This window comes from Gossypium raimondii, chromosome 8 (assembly GCF_025698545.1).
Source record: "Gossypium raimondii isolate GPD5lz chromosome 8, ASM2569854v1, whole genome shotgun sequence".
NCBI lineage: Eukaryota > Viridiplantae > Streptophyta > Magnoliopsida > Malvales > Malvaceae > Gossypium > Gossypium raimondii.
The window spans coordinates 56,959,602-56,981,258 of record NC_068572.1 but is presented as its reverse complement, the minus strand read 5'-3'; positions in this window follow the sequence as shown (position 1 = coordinate 56,981,258).

Sequence of the window (21,657 nt, the reverse complement as noted above, 5' to 3'; positions counted from 1 at the left end):
CTTTGTGCCGAACGTCTAAGAGAAAACTGATCAATTGGAAAAATTTCAATGCGAGTATCAAGCAACTATTTAAAGATTTTTGTTGGTGCTACCTTTTTGTTTTGTTGGATTTCTTTTACTTGAACCAGAAACTGAGTATAAACAGAATATAACTATCACAAAACTATAACTGCTGGTGTTCTCAATTTAACACGGTCTCACTATTGCTTGGGACTTAAAGAGTTTAAATAGGTGATTTTAGACTGACAACCAACTATATTAATATGCTCCTCGACTCTTCTGACATTGATAATGCAAGTTCTTTGTTTTGATACCCCATCCTCAAGATAATATGGTGGCTAATTGCATGGCAAGGAACACTATGGACGACCATTTTAGTTATTGAGTTAGTTTTCCTTTAAGGATCCTTTGTGATCCTTCATTTATTACTATATATATATTTGGTATATATAATCTTAAAAGATTAGAAAAGTCTCATATAACTAAAATGAGGGAGCTCTATTTATAGTTGAGCTCCCCCAGATCCAATGGTACAAATCAAGTTACATCAATGGTTGAGATTTATGCATATCTACAAAATAAGAGTCCTAAGGAATTTAAACTCTATACATCTTTACCCCTTAGGATTTACAATCATTATTTTGGTAACTCTAGTTTTACTAGACTATTTCACTGGACCACCAAGGCTTCAAGTAGATGGGTTTCTCCATGTGTTTCACGAATCGAGCTAGTTCAAGTGGGTCAAATAAGCCTCATTTAATCAGTTGACCTCCATGGGACGTTCTGTGTGCAATGGTTACAGGTTTTAATCCACGGCTCGTGACATTTTCCCCCACCCATTCTTGTGACGCCCTCATCGCGTCCTCGGGATGACACTAGTTCAACTCGTCTTAGAACTCTCTTGATGCCTCGATCGATACCCAACTAGCCTCTCTGTCGGATAATTCTACCCCTCAGAACATTTGCATCGACTTATGTCTCCATCGTCGTCTAAGTTGAATTGTATTTCCCTTATACATCTCGATTGCAAGAGGTCACCGCTCTTACTTACCCCCATTGTGACTTGCCTCACTTGGGATCCTCTTGATCCTCACAAATAGGTTATGGAACACCCACATTGAACACCGAGTTAACCTTAATTATTGCCGCTAACTCTGGTTTGTAAGCCCCTCGACTTACCCGCTTTAAAACTCTGAAAGGGCCCTTGCGTCTTTGCCAAGCCAGCGACAAGTCATAATATAAAACACTAGATAAGTGTTTGATATGTACCTTACTCATAACATTTACTCGATTCAACTGTCTAGTTTGTATCACCACTTTTCCCACAAAATCGATGTACAACCCACATCTCTCATAGGTGGTAGCGCTACTGATACATCAACATGCTTCATATCAGTATTTTGCTCCTCTAGCATTTTCAAGGGGGTGTTTGTAGTACTTTGGTCTACCAAGTCAATATTAGCACCACACGAAACATCCTTAGCTAGCTGGATTGTCGATAATATCTTGGTTCCATCTCTCATGTCTAGACTCACTGACACAACGCAATATTATTGTCGAGTATCCAAGATGCATAAAAAATCGGTAAAAGGAAGCAACAGAGCATTAATATTATCTAGGAAATTCAAGCCAAGAACAAAATCATAATCATCCAAGTGAATTACCTTAAAATTTTCCTTGCCTTTCCACTGACCTATCTGTAGCTCAATTCCTTATGCTACTCCCACAGTTGGGACCTTATTGAAATTTATGGTATTGATATTCTTGGTTGATTTGCTAATCGAGAGACCAAGTTTACCCACGACTTTCTCCAATATGAACAAGCCTAATGCCTATGTATCAACAAGAACACTCTTTTTTTAACCGCGATGTTAATGTCCACATACATCACCGCTTTCTACTTGCGGTCCCTTTTCGCCTTAGCAGAATTGAGTATCATTGATCCAAGTTTCAATACCTTATCCTCAACAGGCTTTGCTTAATCTTCTTTATTGATAATGGACATCTGAAATCGCTCTAAACAGTCCCATATCCTATGCGGACCACAACATAAGAAGTACTTTATTGACTTCTTCTCATTCTCTCTAACCTCCTTAGCTTTGATAGAATGCACGATTGAACCAAGTCTCATCATTGCTTTACCTAGCTTATCATCCCCTTCAATGGTAGAAAGTGCAGATATCTTTACACAATCCCTCACTATATGCAGACCGTCACAAATGAAACATTTTACTGACCCCTTCGGCTTGTTGTTGGGTTTCCACTTCCCATTAGGTGGTTTCTCATTGCCACATTCTTACCATTGCCATCTCTAACTTGTTCCACTTTCTCATGGTCTCCCGTACCATTGCCCGTCTCTTTAGGCTAGAAGACTTGAACTTGTCTTTCCTTCGACCAAGCTCGACAAAGGACTCTACCTCGACCATGGCTACAGTAACCTTCGTGATACATTGTCGACGCAAATCTTGCTTTGCCCAAGGTTTCAACCTATCTTTAAACTAGTAGAATGCTTCTTTCTCACTCAGGTAAGTGATTTGAAGCATCAACTTACTGAAGTCTCTAACATACTCCTGAACAGTACCTTGTTGTGTAAGTCGGTGCAACTTATCCCGAGCCTCCTCCTCAACATATTGAGGGTAAAACCTTTTCTTAGTTATTTCTAGAACTCCTTACAAGTCCTAATCGCGGTACCACCTCGTTTTTCATTTGTGGACCTGCGACACCACCATATGAGAGCCACATCAGAAAAATAAACTGCAGCAGTGTTTACCTTAGTGACATTATCCTCAATATCCATCCCCTAGGGAAAATAGTCACATCCCTTACGAAACTCATCCCTTTAAACTCTTTCAGTTTAGAAACATCTATGTTACACTGCTTAGGAACTGAAACCAACATCCCATTACCTAGAGCAACTTTATAGATAGTGAGCTCCCACTAGAGCTCCGCAACATGTTCCTTCAAAGTCGTTACCATGACTTCGAGAATTTTATTTTTCTCTGTCTAATCACCCCTAGCAACATTGAGGGCCTCTTTCATCACATCCGAATTGGCATTAAGAGCCTCCATCACATAGTCCCTGAGTTGTTCTTTCATCAAGTCCAACTTACCGGTGTGTCCCTTAACTACCTCTAATGTCTTCCTCATATCCCCAATGGACTCCTCGAGATTGACCACTCGACCTTCCAAAGCCGATAGCATTTCTCTCGATCGGCTAGTTTTTCTAGCCCTCTCATAGGTCTCCATCGGCTCAACCTGTTCTTCTACTCCTTTTTTCATCTTAATTGGCGCCTTCAAACATTGGCTCGGATACCAAATATCATGGGGCTAGAACTGTATTCTCACAATTCGAGCTGCTTTAGGTGAATTCTTGGGTTCAAATCTGTCTAAGTCAACCTTACTCTTAGCAAAGTGAAAATTCTCAATAGAAATTCTCTAAGGCATCAAAATAAAATTGAAAACAAACTCGAAAGAGAAAGAAGCCATGAACAAACAAAAAGTCACAGAAAAATAGCGCACACAAGGTGTTTGAGTAAATGCTCTCAAAGTATCTCCATTACTTTGAAGGATTACAATTGAGTGATTACAAATGAGGGGGAAGACCTCTATTCATAGTTGAGCTCCTCTAGATCCAACGGTACAAATTGAGTTATATCAATAGTTGAGATTTGTGTATATTTACAAATTCTCTAAGGCATCGAAATAAATTGAAATCAAACTCGAAAGAGAAAGAAGCCATAAACGAACAAAAAGTCACAGAAAAATATCGCACACAATGTGTTTGAGTAAATGCTCTCAAAGTATCTCAATTACTTTGAAGGATTACAATTGAGTGATTACAAATGAGGGGGAAGACCTCTATTCATAGTTGAGCTCCTCTAGATCCAACGGTACAAATTAAGTTATATCAATAGTTGAGATTTGTGCATATTTACAAATTGAGAGTCCTAAGGGATTTAAACTCTGTGTATCTTTATCCTTTAGGATTTATAATAATTACCTTGGTAACTCTAGTTTTGCTGGAGTATTTCACTGGACCACCAATGCTTCAAGTAGATAGGCTCCTCCATGTGTTTTACAAATCGAGCTAGTTCAAGTGAGTCAAATGAGCCCCATTTAATCAATTGACCTCAATGGGATGTTTTGTGCGCAATGATCACAGACTTTGATCCGCGACCCGTGACACTAGCATCCTAGTAAGAGTTAAGGATATATTATAGGTTGAAACTTGATAGCAATGAGTGTTTATCAAAAACATTAGCAACCATATGTAGTGAGATACATCAAACACACAATAGAAAAATGCTCTCAATTAGTACCCAAAGGAAAATTCAACAAGAACAAAACACAAGTTGGAAGAACACCATAATACTCAAATGTTATCTAATAGACACAAATATATGAAAAACTAAGCTTTAGGCAATGAAACAAGTACTAACCATAACTAAGAAAATAAGCAAAAAGTAAGGAGAAACCAAGAATAATGAGTATTTAGGTTCCAAATCGAAAACAAATAAGATTGGGATAGATATTATTTTAAAATGAGCAAAAAGTAAGGAGAAACCAAGAATAATGAGTGTTAAGGTTCCAAATCTGAAATAAAAAGGATTGGGATAGATATTAGTTTAACTTTCAAGGATAAAAAAAATAAAAAATAAAAGTATGTCTTATAAAATAAAGAGAGACGGAGAGAATAAAGAACAAAAAATATGAAAGTAATAAAGAATGTACTTTATTGATCAAATGGATGAATTACAATGCTTTATCGAGTCTCTATTTATAGGCATAAGAAGTATAAAAGAAGTAGATATCTAATTCTAATAACTATTAGAATTTAAAGTACATCAAAAATTTATCTTGATCATGATGGACATCCACTTAATAAGATATTCATAACACTCCTCATTGGATATCTATTGGTAGATAATGTGCCTCGTTAAAACCTTATTAGGAAAAACCATGTGGATAAAAAACCTAATGAAGGAAAAATAGTACACAATCTTCTATTATAATCTGCCTCGTTAAAAACCTTTACCAGGAAAACCCAATGGGACAAAACCTTGGTTAAAGGAAAAGAGTACAACTTATTTTTAGACTCCCCTTGATGGCAACATTACATTACATCTTTGAGTCGACGCATTCCAATATTATGTAGTAGTCTTTGAAATGTTGAAGTTGACAATGCCTTAGTAAAAAGATCTGCTAAATTATCACTAGAACGAATTTATTGAACATTTATATCACCTCTTTTCTCAAGATCGTGGGTGAATAATAATTTTGATGAAATATGTTTCGTTCTATCACCTTTGATGTAACCACCCTTCAATTGAGCTATACATGCTGCATTATCTTCATATAAGATAGTTGACATCTTTTCTTGTAAAGGAAAATTACATATCTTCTGGATATGTTGGGTCAATAACCTTAGCCAAACACACTCTCGACTTGCCTTATGCATTGCAATTATTTCTGCATGATTGAAGAAGCGGCAAGTAATGTTTGCTTTGTTGATGCCATGATATAACAGTACCCCCACATATAAATAAATATCCTATTTGAGATCAACCTTTAGGTGGATCTAATAAGTATCCAGCATCAGCATAGCTAACTAATAGGGATTTTGAATCATTTGAATAAATAACCCCATATCAATGGTCCCTCTGAAATATCTAACTACATGTTTAATTCCATTTCAATGTCTACATGTTGGAGAAGAACTAAATCTTGCTAACAAGTTTACAACGAAAGTTATATCAGGTCTTGTGTTGTTTGCAAGATACATCAATGCCCCTATGACATTTAGATATGGCATTTCAGGACCAAGAAAATTTTCATCATTCTCGCAAGGATGAAATTGATCTTTAATCTCATCTAATGATCGTCCAACTATTGGAGTACTTAATGGGTGTGCTTTATCCATGTAAAATTTCTTTAATATCTTTTCCATGTAAGTTGATTAATGAACATGAATTTCATCTTTTAAATGCTCGATTTGTAATCTAAGATAAAACTTTGTTTTTCCAAGATCTTTCATCTCAGATTCTTTCTTTAAATAATTTATTGTATTTTGAAACTCTTCAAGAGTTCCAATAATATTTAGACCATCAACATAAACAACAATTATCACAAAATTTGATCCAAACCTTTTTCTAAAGACACATGGACAAATTGGATCGTTTTTGTAACCTTCTTTTAACAAGTATTCATTAAGAAGATTGTACCACATACGTCTAGATTGTTTTATTCCATATAAACTTTTCTTTAAACTGATCGAGTAATTTTCTCAAGAAACTTTATATATTTTCAGGATTTTAAATCCTTCAGGGATTTTCATATAAATTTCACTATCAAGTGTACCATATAAATAGGATGTAACAACATCCATTAGATGCATGTCAAGTTTTTCACATACTGCCAGACTAATAAGATATCTAAACGTGACTGCATCCACTACAGGAGAATATGTCTCTTCATAATCAATGTCGGGCCTTTGCGAAAATCCTTGTGCTACAAGGCGAGCTTTATATCTTATGACTTCATCAATTTCATTTTGTTTCCACACAAATACCCATTTATATCCTACCGGCTTTTACACCTTTAGGTTTTTGGGCTACAGGTCCAAAAACTTTACATTTAGAAAGTGAACTCAGTTTTGCTTGAATTGCATCTTTCCGTTTTGGTTTATCTTTTCTATTTTTACATTCCTTAGTAGATTTAGGCTCAAGATCCTCATTTTCTTTTATTATTTTAATAGCAATATTATAAGCAAAATTGTTTCCGACAACTATTTTTTTTCGGTTCCATCTTTTTCTCATATTGACATAACTTATCGAGATCTCTTTATTTTTATCATTTCCATTTTCACTTTTAGGTACCTAAATCTCTTCTTGAGTTTTATAATTAGTTATGTCATGGGTCTCTTCAGGAACCCCTGCCTCCACTATATGACCATCTTGAATGTTTGCTTCTTTACTTTTACGAGGATTTTTATCTTTGGAACTGATCGGTCTTCCACGTTTCACGCATGGATTAATTTCTTTTGCATTAATAGTTTGCCCTATTAGGAATCAATTCGTATTGGAGCATTTTTAGCTGGTATGTGAGATTCAATGAATCTGGCAGTTGATTTGTAAAATGAATTATCTGTTGAACTTCTGGTTCACATTGCTTTGTATGAGGATCTTAGACATTGATAATTCATTTCAAATACTTTATTAATCCAGCTTTTTATTCTCTCCCCCTAATGTTGGGAAAGCTGACAACTCTTTTCATAACTAAATATCGAATTAATAGCTCAAAAAATAATATAAGGAGACTCATATAAATATAAATTCCCAATCTTTTATAATGACCCATCTTTGTGCGTTGTGGTGGAGTAGTTGGAACATATACCGCACATCCAAAAAATTGTAAGATGGGAAATATTTGGCTCTTGACCAAAAATCAATTGTAATGAGGAGTATTTATAATTTATTAGTTTGATGCGTACAACATGTAAATCAATACAATCTCATGCTAAAATAGAAAGGTTTTTTATTTTCTCATAAGTAATTATCTAGCTATTAGTTGGAGGCATTTGATAAACAATTCAACTAAATAATTTTATGTGTGAACATGAGCTACAAGATGTTCAACTTTTATCCCAATTTACACGCAATAATCATTGAAAACTTGGGATGTAAACTCACCAACATTAGCAAGATGAATTGTTTTAGTTGCATAATCTGAAATTAATCATTTAAACAAGCAATCTCGCAAACGATAGGTTGCGAGTTGATAACGCATGTGATTATTTTGTAGATGTATCTACCAAAATCATATAATATCAAAACCATCCACATGGTGGATGAATGAGCCCATATTTGTTTCAGAAATGCAAGACATTAAATCTTAACTTTAGCAGTGAGTTTTTGATAATCAAATTTCATTGAGAACAAACAATGTATGAGAGTTTTTTTTAAATTAAAGAATCTTCTGGTTCTTTAATGGATATCCATATGAATTCTCAATTAATTTTCGCATCATATACGATCCAGGATGGTCTAACTATTCACGCCAAGTAGTAAACACATTTGTATTAGTAAACTTCTGGTTTACTTTAACATGTGTTTCAATTGTACTAACTTATAACAAATTGATAATTTTATTATCATTCCTTTTAATCTGTATCCACATAGAAGTACTATTGTGACATTTTCTACTGGAAATGTCTAAATCAATGTGAAGTTTATAATGCCACCAAGTCAATAAATATAATTTCCAAATAATTATATGCAGTATTCGCTTCAGAGAATATGCCAAAATCTTCAAATGCCCAAAAATCTATTAATAGTGAAATTTGAAAGTGGATCTTATTTTCTAGATGTACAATAGGTACATAACCAATGATTTTTCATACATAAGTTTTCTCTCTTGCAAGTTCTCATCAGTAATATTTTATCACGTAATTTTATTTGAGAACTTATTCTGAATACTGTAGAGTTATACTCACAGTTTAAAAAAAACTTGCAACTTTAGGTGCATCCAACCATAATAAGCTTTAGATAGAATTATTGTATTCTATTGCTCATAAGTATATCTTTCACAGTCAAATATTTTGTTTTCAACTCTTTAATAGGGATGATGACAAAAGAATATCACAAAGATTATAAAATAAATATAAATTAATAACCCAATCCCTTTTTATTCATATGAAATATAATATTTCCTCATTCACAATCTCAATATGAGATCCATTACAAATAACTTTTAAAAGTAATGTATTAACCATCACAAATTTTGTGCTTTTTAGATAGTGATATGTTAACTCTTCCGGAGCTTTCAACTAATTTTGTACTATCAAATATTGGAATAATATTTGTTTGTTTCAATGCCAAACAAGATAAATATTTTCTATCTGTAATGATAGAATTCATTACTATATTTTCATATCATTCCTCAAAGACTATCAATGAAACAAAATATTTCGGCATACGCCACATATGTGGCCAATAATCTTTCATATCACATTGATAACATAAGTTATCTTTACCCTTTGAAAAGTTATCTTGAGAACTCTCATTGTTCTCTTATTTATTACTATATTCCTACTTTTAGTGGTCCATGAGTATATCTTTTATTTTCTTTATATTTACATTCACTTCGGGGAATGCAATAGATTTACTAGGACGAACTTATAAACGTCCCAATAGATGCTTTATTTCATAATCACCATCGCAAACATGCGTGGATTTCAAATCAAAATCTATCTATTCATATTGTCATGAACAGCCTCCAATTATAATAAACATGATATAATAAATAAAATATAGTAAAATATACCTGAAGATCTTTAACATCATCGTCATCACCTTGACAAATCTATTCTTTACCCGTGTTTGTACAATTATGAATGAAAGATCGGGAATAAGAACCACAATCCATTGTGAGATTGAATCTTTCAACATCCTGAAGATGAAGTTGTAAGGGAGAAAGTTTAAGATGAAAAGAAATTTGATTTGTGAGATGACTTCGAAAGATTTTGAAAAAATAGAGAATGATCGTGTTGATAACGTGTTATAAAATAAAGAGAGACGGAGAGAATAAAGAATAAAGAAAATATGAAAGCAATAAAGAATGTACTTTATTGATCAAAGGGATGATTTACAATGCTTTATCCGAGTTTCTATTTATGGGCATAAGAAGTATAAAAGAAGTAGATATCTAATTCTAATAACTATTAGAATTTAAAGTACATCAAAACTTCATCTTGATCATGATGGACATCCACTTAATAAGATATTCATAACAGTATGAGCATTTTGTTAGTTACAAATATTTTCTGCTTTATTGTGTTGAACGGAGGTAAAAGCTCTAGTCAATTTAAAGCCTGCCAATGCAATTGAAATCAATGTTATCCAAATACTACATCAATGAGGTTGGTAGGAATTTTTTAGACAAACTACATCACACTGGCATTAATCGCCAAACCAAAGGAGGCATAAGTCATGTTGGAGTTGGAAAGACTATTAAAGCACAACTCATGATGAAGAACATTAATGAAAAGCCAGTTTATTCCCATTGGGGTGGTTGCTCGCCAAATCGTTGGCAAGAAAAGGTTCAATCAGTTTAGAGGAAAAGAAATTGCTTTGCACTCTCAAATACATGATTTATTTTACATGTATTAAGAAAATGTTTAATTTTTTTTGTTAAAAAGGAGAAAAGGTTTAAATTTAAATTTTGCAAATGTAACCTTTTTCATATCAACAAAACAAAATTTTTAAAAATTTAAAATTTTTATTTTGTAAATGTTGAGGCTAAATTTATTGATTTTGTTTTAAAATTTTGAATTAAAATGATAAAATTTGTAAACATTGAAAGCTAAATTTGTTGAATTTTTATATTTAGGATAAAATTGATATAATGTTTAAACATTATAGGGCTAAATTCGTTATTAGAATAAAATGAAATCTATGTTAGCGTCCATTGACTAAAAAATTGATTTTGAATAGTTTAGTATCTAAATCGAAAAATTAAAAGTTCAGTGACCAAAATAAAGCACAAAAATAGTTTAGTGACCATTTATATAATTTACCCTAATTTTTTATATTTTATTAAGGGTGTTCAAGCGGTCGGTTCGGTTAATACCCAAACTGAATTACCATTAACTAAATTAATCAAAACCATAAAAGTCTTAACCGTTAAATGAACTGAAATATTTTCAAAAATTTTAATCGATCGAAATAATTTTGATTAATTCGGGCAATTAATGAAATTAACTGAAATTTTTACATGTTTTTTTTGTTTTGTTCAAATAAGTTTGAAACATGAAAAAATATCATTACATTATTATTTTTATTTACTTTTAATTTAAAAAGAAGAAGCAAAAACAACACTAATTTAAAATCATCATAACAAACTCTACGTTAAAAACAAGAAAATTTGAGACATGAATGATGAAATGAAGATAAAAAGGTTTGAAAATGAAAAGAAAATCGAAGAAGTCAAGAAGAATATAAGATCGTATGGTGTTAAGCGACGCCCACCCAGACTTTGTCTTGAGTTTGATGATGGGAAGAAAAAAAAATTAAGGCTTCTTTCTTTTATTATTTTATTTATTTTTCTATTTAAAAATATATAAATCTTTTATAATTTTAAACCCATTATATTAATTTGTATAAATCCACTTAATTTTAAGCTCATACTTTAATTTTTTATATTTTGAGCTTACATAAAATATTGGACCTATTTAATATATTTGGCTTATAATATTTTATTATTAATAATTTTAATTAATCAATTAATTCAATTAATTAATTATTTTAAATCGAATTAACCATTAATAAAAATTTTAAAAATCAATTTTTGACCGAATTAAATTTAGTGACTAAGATGTTAATGTTGAGTTTTTTGATTTTCAATAAATTTTTAGCTTAGAAAAGATAGAGTTAATATTTCATAATTTTGGTTATTAACTAATTGGAAATTTTAATTATTAATATACATAACTAATTCATTATAAGTTTTGAATTAGTTATGATTTTTCACATGTAATTAATAAAATATTTTAAATAATTTTAAAAGGTTAAAATATGCTTTAAGCTATTCTACCTTTTATATATTTTAAATTTAATTAGTACACTTTTATTTCAAGAAATTTAGTTTCTTTATTTTTCAGATTTAAAATGTAAGTTCAACTGTTAGTATCATTAAATTTTTTTGTTATATACATATTTTTACAATGTCATCATTTTGTTACACGAACGCCAAGTGAGTATATATTTTAATTTCAAAATATTACACCAATGAATTTAACAAAAGATTTTAAAGCTTAATGCATAATTTGGTACTTGAGTTTGACATTTTTTAAATGTTGTATCTGGGTGATTTTTTGGTCCAATGTGATACATGTATTTGATAGAAGTTACAAATTTTGGTACATGAAGATAACAATGTTACTTTTTAATGTTTAATTTGATTCTAGAGTTGATTTGATAAAAGTTAATTATTAATATTAAACGCTACAATGGCATACATAGAATCAACTCAGTACAAAGCACAACGGATGAAGAATAAAAAATAACTGAACCTTACATATGGTAATACTCGAACTTGAGTTGAAGACTCACCATAGCGAATAAGGGAAGGCCTTATTGGTACTTTAATCTTTAAAAATGTTGTAACAAAATATTGAGTTAAATTATGAGGAAAAAAAGAAAGGAAAATCATTGTTATCCGTTAACACAAAATAATTGTAAAGCGGAAGTGCAAAATCACAGAAGTAATAAGGCAAAGAGGAGCTTTCAAATGATTTCATCAATACTTAATTTCTGCATCATACTCAGATTATAAAGCAAAATGGTTAGGTGGACGCAATTGTGGTGTTACGGCTAAATATTGATTTGTCCACTGCTGCATTGACATTTGAACATCATTTATACTTTGCATTCAAGGTTTTCAAATTTAGATATAGTAAAAGGATATGCTGTTTGAGTTGCCTAAAACCTTCCTAAAAAAATTATTGAATTTCCTATATTAGAAATCGGGTTACATGTTGTTCTCTTCATTTAAAAAATGGATAAATTAATTTTATATGTTAGGTCAACGAGTAAAATAGTATTTCTCTTAAAAATTCTATCAATTTCTATTATTAGAAATTGGTTCCTATATGTCGCATGAGGTACACATGACACGCCACATATCTCAGCATAGTTATTCCGTCAACCATGCCAGTTTTTAATAATATAAATGGATGAAATTTTTAATATTAGTGACGAATTTACTCTTTAAACTAACGTATAGGGACTAACTTGCCAATTTCTTTGAGTAGAGAGAACAAAATGCAATCTGACTTCTAATACAAGGCCTCCATGATACTTTTACCGGAAAAGCTTAGAAAAATTTATACATACTCAAATTCAATACTCACACCTAAGTCCTTGTGATGGGCATGATCTCTGTTGGAATATTTTCAAATATTTATAGTGTTCCAATAACTATAAATGAATGAGTGTAATTAATCAAAAGTTATATTATTTGATTTTTTGAAAAAGAATTATAACTATTTAAATAATATTATTTGAATAGTTATAATATCAAATGAATAATTATGTGTTTATTTTAAAGACACTATTATTGAGAAAGACACCTATTGAAAGATGTCTCTATGAAGAGACATGAAAATTCTTATAAATAGGAATGAATTCCATTTGGAAATCACACCAACAAATTCTAATATTCTTTCTTTCCTTCCTTCATTTTCTAATATTATTAGATTATTCTATAAAGTATTACTGCAGAAATCCTTTGTAGAAATTGAGTTTCTTGTTATACATTGCTCAGTGTGTAGTGGACTATTCTCGTCAGTGCAAAATGCAAATAGTCATTGGCTTCATTGTATCCTCAAGGTTAATTTGCTTGGAATTCATTTGCACAGCGAAGATAGGTAGGAGAGAATATAACCTTAAAGATAGTGACTTGATACACGCCTTGGAGCCTTGTCCTATTTCTTCTTTTTCTGTTCAAGTTCCGTTCGTGTGTTTGAGATTTTCTTCACCGGAGATTTATACTAACAATTTTAAGGTTATATTTCATGATGACTACCACAACTCATGAAAGTGGAACACTAAGGGAGTTGGCTTCCAACTTTGTCAAACTTGATCGGTTTGATGGTGGCACTTTTCGATGATGGAAGAAAAAGATGCGCTTCTTATTATCAACGTTAAAGATTGCTTATGTTTTGGATACTCCAAGACCTGAAGAGAATGATAACGAATCTGTTGCTGCAACCTGAGAAAGACAAAAATGGGACAATGCTGATTACATGTGCATGGGCCATATATTGAATGGTTTATCTGATGGTTTGTTCGACACCTACCAAAACGAGGTCACCGCTAAAGAATTATGAGACAAATTGGAGACAAGATACATGACCAAAGATGTTACAAGTAAGAAATTTTTTATCAGTTGTTTCAATAATTATCAAATGGTTGATGGTCGTTCTATTATGGAACAATTTCGTGATATTGAAAAAATATTGAATCAATTTAAGCAATATGATATGAAAATGGATGAATTGATTGTTGTATCCTCCATAATAGACAAACTTCCTCCATCTTGGAAAGACTTTAAAAGAAGTCTAAAACATAAGAAAGAGGAAATATCTCTTGAGGCTTTGCAAATCATTTTCGTATTGAAGAATAATATCGAAAGCAAGATCAGAACCTAAATTCTGAAAATGCCAAAGTGCATGTTACGGAAGAAGTACAGACTACTAAATCATTAATAGAAAGTTCAAACAGACTGATAGAGCACCTAAGTTCAAAAAGAAACAAAAGGGCTCATGCTATCATTGTGGTAAACCGAGACATTTCAAGAATGAATGTCGATTTTTAAAGAAGAAATCATCTTCTAAGGCTAATAATAACGAAAAGTTTATTGCAATGATATCTGAAATTAATATGGCGCAAGATGATAATACATGGTGGATTGATACCAGAGCAACCAAACAAGTGTGCAAAGACAAAAGCATGTTCGCAAAGTTCACACAATGTGAAAATGACAATGTCTTGTAATGGGAAATTCTTCCACCGAAGCAATCAAAGGCAAATGGTCTGTTGAACTACAATTCACTTCTGGAAAGGCTTTAACCTTAAATGATGTATATTATGTACCAGAAGTTAGGAAGAATTTAGTGTCTGGAAGTCTATTGAATAAGTTTGGTTTCAAACTTGTTTTTGAGGCAGATAAGTTTATTTTGTCTAAGGGATGAATTTTTGTAGGGAAAGGGTATATGTATGAGAGTATGTTCAAACTCAATATTATTAATAAGACTAAAAATACTATTTCTACTTATATTGTTGAATCTTTTTGTTTGTGGCTTTATAGATTAGGTCATTTGAATTATAGAAAATTGAATGACATGTATAAGTTAGATTTAATTCATATTTTTAATAATAATATTGAAAAATGCAATACATGTATATTGACTAAAATTACAAGAAACCTGTAACAACCCGATTTTGACCCTAATCGGAATAGTGGTTTCGAGACCACAAATCTGAGTCAAAAAATTTTTTAATATTATTTTTAGTGTTTATTATATGTTAAGTTATAGGTGTGAAAAATTCGTGTGGAAATTTAATCGTTTGAAGGTTCAATTCGATAAAAAGGGTTTAATTGCGTAAAATGAAAATTTAGGGGTTAAATCTAAAAGTACCTAATTGTTGTTGTCTTTTTAAAATGAGGGATTTATGATGCAATTAGACTAAAACATAGATAGTGGGTGGCAAAGGACTAATATAACCTTATTATATATGTTTTGTTTATTAATTATTAAAGGTTATTTTAGTAAACTAAAATAAATGATAATATATGCTAAATAAAACACAAAAAAAAGCCATTTTTATAATCTTTTCTAGCCGAATTTGAACAAAAGAAAAAAAGGAAGAAAGCTAGCTAGGTTCGGCCATTGTTGTGCTTAAATTTAAGGTTAGTTCTTTGTTCGATTTTTGATAATTTTTACGTTTTTGAGATCGTTGCTTCGAATACTTCAAAACCCATGTATTAATTTTGTGAATTATTGATGATTTTGAAATGTGTCATTGATGAATGTTTGAGTTTTGTGATGTTATTTGATGAAATATGAAATATATGTGTTAGATTAACATGTTTTGTCTTTGAATTTTTAGTGAATTTGAGTAATTAGAGTTAAATTGTGAAAATAAATTTTTGAGGGAATAAAATGTGAAATAAATGAAATGTGTAGACTTTTATGAAGACAAGGAACATTCGGCCCTAGCATAGTGTTGGCAAATTTTGTGTACTTTGTGTTTTGGTGCAAAAAGGACTAAATTGCAAAAAGTGTAAAATGTCAGGGGCAAAATAGTAATTTGTCTATTTATGTATTTTTGGATTTAATTGAATGTTTTGATGAATAAAAAGGTTAAATTTGAATATGTTTAGATCAAGAAACGAAGAAAACGGAATTGGATCGGGGGAAAACGAAAGTAGTCGAGTAGTCGATTGTGTCCGCTGATATCCGAGGTAAGTCTATTAGTTATTTAATGTTATTAAATCGGTATATAGGTATGTAAATGTATTGTATTTTTGTTGAACTTTAATTTAAAAGCATATTGATTGAAATAAAATAAAGTATGAATGATATACATGTATTATTAATGTTCGAATATATGTATATAGGTTTATACTTATATAAACCTTTAAATTTAGTTAAAGTATAACCGGATATAAGTATATACATGTATAAATTATTAGATTAATCAAAGATATGGATAAGATATATGTATATATATATATAAGGTTCGAATGATTATATAAGTATATTTATATATAAACTCTTGGATTTGATTTGTGATATATGTATGTTATAATTGTATATATATAGATTCGAACAAGCATACAAATACACATATATGTGTTGTGTATTGAATTTAGATATGTCATATATATATGTATAAGTTCTTGTTTTGAAATTGAGTATGAATTTATATATTTATATGGTAGATTCGAATATGTATAAATGTACATGTATAATTTCTTGAATTGAAATTAGGTTTGGAATTATATATGTATACATGAAATCAAATGTGAACGTGTATGCAAATGTATAAGTTTTGTATTGAATAAATGGTATGAAATTATTAGTTTAGATTATTTTAATATGTTCGAATGCTAAAGGCACAGAGTATATTATAAGTTCAATCTTACGATATTAGTAGTAGAATCTAAAGTATGAGGTTATATATATATAAATATGTTTTGTTGAAGTATTGAATTATCAAGTTAGATTTGGTGATGGAGATTTATATATCCATGTGTTTTAAAAATATAAGTTATCAATTTTGAGCTGAATCTCTATGCATGGATTTTATATAATATATATAGTTTGAAAATAAGATGTTTCGGACTTTACGTCTAAGAGGCTTGATGCCGATGAAATGTTTCAGACTTTATGTCTAGCGGTGCTTGATGCTTGGGTGAATTACTTGAGACTTTTTGTCTAGCGTGCTTTGTGCTTGGTGAAATGTATCGAGCTTTGTGCCTAGCAGGCTTTATGTCGGTGTTTTATACAAGGCTCTATGTTATATAAATCTTATGTGAGCAATAGTAAAAGCAAATAATGTGTTAAGAAAGCTAAATTATTCAGGTATGTGTTAGCCATTTGCTTAATTAGTGTTAAGGTAAGTTGATTGTTATAATTTGATAATAGTTTCAAATGAAATATAGAGTATGAGTTTACCATTTGAGTATAAGCATTTTTGGCATAATGATTTATTGAATATTTGGCTTTGCTAAATATTTATGTGTATTTGGCCATATGGTTTGTTTATGTGAAAATACAAGGTGATTTTTATTAAAGTGTTATATGGTACAAATATTAGGATATTTTGTTTATTTTATCTTAATGATGGAATAAGTATTAGTATATATATATAAATGAATTTTTGATTATAACTTACTAAGCTTTAATAGCTTAATGTGTGTTTGTATTTGTTTACCTCTGTTTTATAGATTTTGGAGTCGCGTTACGAGCTCGGGGATCGTCAGCATAGTCTATCACACTATCGACTGTCTTTGGTATTTTATAAATTTTGAATTCGAACCTATGGCATGTATAGTCTAGTTAATATGTTTAATTTTGGGATGTGTAAATATGAGCCATGCGAAAATGGCTTATTCATTTTGGTTAAGTTTGGTTTTATGTTTTTGATCTATTTGGTATATATATATATATATATATATATATATATATATATATATATATATATATATTTATATTTATATGATGTTTAAAGTTATGCAAAAATTTCGATTATTTATATGGAAGTGTGATGTGTTTAGCATATTTGTTAATATTTGTATAAATTCGTTATAGTTAAGCCTAATTTGAAAATAATATTTGTATTATATGTAGTATAGTTAGTAAATTGAAATGAAATAAATGTTTGGATAATTGCTTGATTTATGATATTAAAATTTTGATCTGTAATGCCTCGTAACTCTAATCCGTCGACGGACATGAGCTTGGGGTGTTACAAAACCCTTTCCTTAAGGTTAAAAGGAAAACAAAATTACTTGATTTGATACATAGTGAATTATGTAACATGCATAATACTCCTACATTAGGTGGAAAGAAATATTTTGTTACTTTTATTGACGATTGTTCTAGATTTTGTTATATATATTTATTGTATTCAAAAGATGAAGCGCTTGATAAATTTAAAGTTTATAAATCTGAAGTTGAACTTCAGTGTGAATCATTTATCAAGTGCTTAAGATCGGATAGAGGTGGAGAATACTATAATCCAAGTTATTTTGAATCCATTGGAATTGTCCATCAAGTTTCAGCCCCTTACACACCACAAAAAAATGTAGTTGAAAGGAAAAATAGAGTCTTGACTGAAATGGTAAATTCAATGTTATCATATTCAAGTATTGGACAAGGTTTTTGGGGAGAAGCTATTCTAACAACTTGTCATATATTGAATAGAGTTCCTAATAAGGAAACTAAAATAACCCCCTATGAACAATGGAAGAAAAAGAAATCAAACCTTAGTTATTTGAAGGTTTGGGGTTGTAGAGCTATTGTCAAAGTTCCAACACCTAAACGTAAAAAGTTAGGTGAAAGAGGAATTGAATGCATATTTATAGGATATGCACATAATAGCAAGGCATATAGGTTCATGGTAATTGAACCAAATGATTCAATTTCAATTAATACTGTTATTGAATCAAGAGATGTTATTTTTTATGAAAATAGATTTAATTCTATATAAAGACAATTACAGCCACAACAATTGATTCATTCTTCAAATGAGAATGAGATTCCATTGGAACAAATTGATAATAATGATGAATCTTGTCAAGAATTAAAAAGAAGTAAGAGGATTAAAAAGGTCAAAGATTTTGGACCAGATTTCATTATGTTTCTTGTAGAAGGAAAATGTGAAAGTATATGCAATAAGATACCTTATTGTTATAATACGAAATCTGATCCTATTACATTTGAAAAGGTAATGAAATCTCAAGACTTTGCTTTTTGGAAAGAAGCAATAAATGATGAGATGGATTCAATAACAGGGAATTAAACTTGGATCTTAGTTGATCTTCCATTAGGTTCCAAACCAATAGGTTGTAAATGGATCTTCAAAAAGAGAACGAAGGTCGATGGAACCATTGATAAATTTAAAGCAAGGTTGGTAGCCAAAGGTTTTAGACAAAAACAAGGTATTGATTACTTTGATACCTATGCTCCAATAGCAAGAATTGCTACAATTAGACTCTTAATATCACTTACCTCTATATATAATTTGGTTGTTCACCAAATGGATGTTAAAACTGCATTTTTAAATGGTAAATTGGAAGAGGAAGTGTACATGGAACAACCGAAAGGATTTGTTGTTCCAGGACAAGAGCATAAGATATGTAACCTTGTTAAATCTTTATATGGGCTTAAACAAGCACCAAAACAATAGCACCAAAATTTTGACAAGGTTGTTTTAGCTAATGGCTATAAAATAAATGAATCTGATAAGTGCATATATAGCAAATTTGAAAATGGAAAAGGTGTCATAATTTGCTTATATGTAGATGACATGCTCATTTTTGGCATGGATTTGGAACAGATAGAAAATACAAAGAAATTCTCGTCAAACAAATTTTCTATGAAGGATATGGGTGTAGCAGATGTTATTCTTGGGATTAAAATAACCCGAGATGAAAGCACTATATGTAACAGCCCAATTTTAAGCCTAGTCGAAACAGTGGTTTCGGGACCACAAATTTGATAAGGAAAAATTTATTTCTTATTATATTTTTATGTTCTAGAATTTCATGGAAAGATTTCATGAAAATTTCGTTCGAAAATTTCGACGTTTGAGCACTCAATTTAATCAAAAGGGCTAAATTGTAAAAAGTGCAAAAGTTGAGTTCTAGAAGCTAGAGGTGTCAAATTGCTATGAAATTTTAAATTAGAGGTCCTTAAATGGTAATTAGACCATTGGTTATGTTATGGACAAAAATGGACATGAAATAGGTGAAATAGGATATTTTTAAGTTAAGGGAATTTTGGTAATTTGGTAATTAAAACAAATTAAAAAGACAAAATAAGGCCAAAATCATCATCTTATCCATGAGTGCTAGCCAAATATCATGTGGACTCCATGACTAGGGTTTGCTCATTCTTTCAAGCTTCATGGTAAGTCTGTTCTAGCCCCGTTTTTCTTGTTCTTTATATTTTTAGAATCCTGGTAACTTACTTAAGCTATTTCTATCATTAATTCGAGCTAGAAATTATGTTTGAAAAATTACCCATAGATGAAAAGTGTGAATTTTGATGTTTCATGATAGAATATGAAGCTTAGAATTATATTAAACGATTTTTGCTAAATGATTTTCAGCGAAAACGAGTGAAACGGTATAATTGTTAAAAATTATTATTGTTCATAAGTGCACTTTAGAGCAAGAATTTGATGTTTCTATAGAAGGACAAATTTTTTAGCATGTCATAAAACATAAGAAAAAGGAATAAAATTTAATTTCTGAACCTAGGGGCAAAATCATAATTTTGTGAAACTTTAGGGGCAAAAATATAATTTTTCCAAAATGTGATTTTTGGACTGGATTGAATAATGTGAGTGTAAAATAAGTTAAATGTGTTATTATAAGTCAAGAAAGACAATGAATCGACTTTGACTAGTGAAAAAGAAAAAAATGAGAAAAAGTAAAATTCGGAATAAAAAGAGATACGAATGAAGTGACAGAAATGATCACATGTGTGACATGGACTGTGTGTAGGTCACTATGTGAAAGTGAAAGTGATGGTCACGTGTGTAGTACTATGTGTAGGCTACTACGTGTACCGGAATGAAAGGTTGCATGTGTAGTACTATGTGCAGGCTACTATGCGTACCGGATAGCTTCGATCACGTGTTCAACCAATACCATAAGGCCTCTACAATATCAAGACGACACCTCAACACCGGTTAATTACCCAACGGATTTAGGTTTCAATCTCGGAGATAATTTGACCAGCCCCATCGTTCCAGATTTGAACGATATGGCAGAAATGGATAGAGTAAAAGTAGAACTACGGAAACACCTAGAAGATTGATGCAAGTGATTAGAAGAGAAGTTCAGAGCTATGGAAAATGTTGATTATCGGGCCCAATTTATGCCCGACCCATACCAGCAAAACAAAAATAACCCATTTACAAATACAACCCAACAAATTCATCAAACCCCATACCAGCAGACCTGACCCAAAGCCCAACCAGGCCCAATGACTTAACCCTAGCCCAAAACAAGAAAAAAAATCAGAAACAAGTCAAACCCTAGGTGCGCTGCACCTAGGGGGTCATTCGCCTTTGTCGCCGCCCTAGCCTCTGCCAGCACCGCTACGGTCACGTCACCGCCCTCCCACTTACGCCGCCAGACCTGCAAACAAACAAGAGAAATAGCAGAAACAAACAGTAGCAAAGATTGGCTATAAAAGCCAACGGAAAATGTATTTTGGGGGGGTTTGGATTCTCTTTTCCTTTTCTTTTATTTTCACAGAAATAAGAAACAAAAATCAAAGGTGATTTCCGACCCTTTTCGTTTTCGTTTTTACATATTTTAACATTTTTTATTTTATTTTTTTCTTTTTCTTCATCTATT